The sequence below is a fragment of the Halictus rubicundus genome, unplaced genomic scaffold, assembly GCF_050948215.1.
Source record: "Halictus rubicundus isolate RS-2024b unplaced genomic scaffold, iyHalRubi1_principal scaffold0089, whole genome shotgun sequence".
Taxonomy (NCBI): domain Eukaryota; kingdom Metazoa; phylum Arthropoda; class Insecta; order Hymenoptera; family Halictidae; genus Halictus; species Halictus rubicundus.
The window spans coordinates 1-1,717 of NW_027488630.1; positions in this window are offsets into that span (position 1 = coordinate 1).

Sequence of the window (1,717 nt, forward strand, 5' to 3'; positions counted from 1 at the left end):
ACTGGAATATACCAGAATATAGCAGAATACACTAGAATATACCAGAATGTAATTTTATTACCTAGAACATAGCAGAATAGACTAGAATATACCAGAATATACTTGAATATACCAGAATATAGCAGAATACTCTAGAATATACCAGAATATACTTGAATAAACTGGAATATAGCAGAATACACTAGAATTACCGGAATATAGTTGAATATACTAGAATATAACAGAATACACTGGAATATACCAGAACATAGCAGAATACACTAGAATATACCCGAATATATTTGAATATACTAGAATATAGCAGAATACCCTACAATATACCGGAATCTACTTGAATATACTAGAATATAGCAAAATACACTGGAGTATACCAGAATATAGCAGAATACACTATAATATATCCGAATATACTTGAATATACTAGAATATAACAGAATACACTGGAATATACCAGAATGTAGCAGAATGCCCTAGAATATAGCAGAATATACATGAATAAACTATAATATACGAGAATACACTGCAAAATACCAGAATGTATCCGAATTTAGCAGAATACACTAGAATATACCAGAATATACTTGAACAAACTAGAATATAGCAGAATATACTTGAACAAACTAGAATATAGCAGAATACACTCGAATATACCAGAATGTAATTTTATTACCTAGAATATAGCAAAGTACAATAGAATATACCAGAATGTACTTGTATAACCTAGAATATAGCAGAATACACTAGAATATACCCGAATATAGTTGGATATACTTGTATACAGCACAGTATCTTAGGATATACTAGAATATACCCGAACATAATTGAATATAGCAGAATACACGAGAATATACCAGAATATACTTGAATAAACTAGAATATCCCAGAATACACTGCAAAATACCAGAATATACTTGAATATACTAGAATATAACAGAATACACTGGAATATACCAGAATATAGCAGAATACACTTGAATATACCAGAATATACTTGAATATACTAGAATATAACAGAATACACTGGAATATACCAGCATATAGCAGAATACACTAGAATATACCAGAATATACTGGAATATACTAGAATATTGCAGAATAATCTTGAATATACCAGAATATAGCAGAATACTATAGCATATACCAGAATATACTTGAACAAACTATAAAATAGCAGAATATACTTGAATATACCAGAATATACTTAAATGTACTAGAATATACCAGAATGTACTTGAAGATACTAGAATATACCAGAATGTACTTGAAGATACTAGAATATACCAGAATATACTTGAATATACTAGAATATAACAGAATACACTGGAATATACCAGAATATAGCAGAATGCCCTAGAATATAGCAGAATATACAAGAATGAAATAGAATATACCAGAATACACTACAAAATACTTGAACAAACTAGAATACAGCAGAATACACTAGAATATACCAGAATATACTTAAATGTACTAGAATATACCAGAATGTACTTGAAGATACTAGAATATACCAGTATGTACTTGAAGATACTAGAATATACCAGAATATACTTGAATATACTAGAATATAACAGAATACACTGGAATATACCAGAATATAGCAGAATGCCCTAGAATATAGCAAAATATACAAGAATAAAATAGAATATACCAGAATACACTACAAAATACCAGAATATACTCGAATATACTAGAATATACCAGAATATACTTGAAT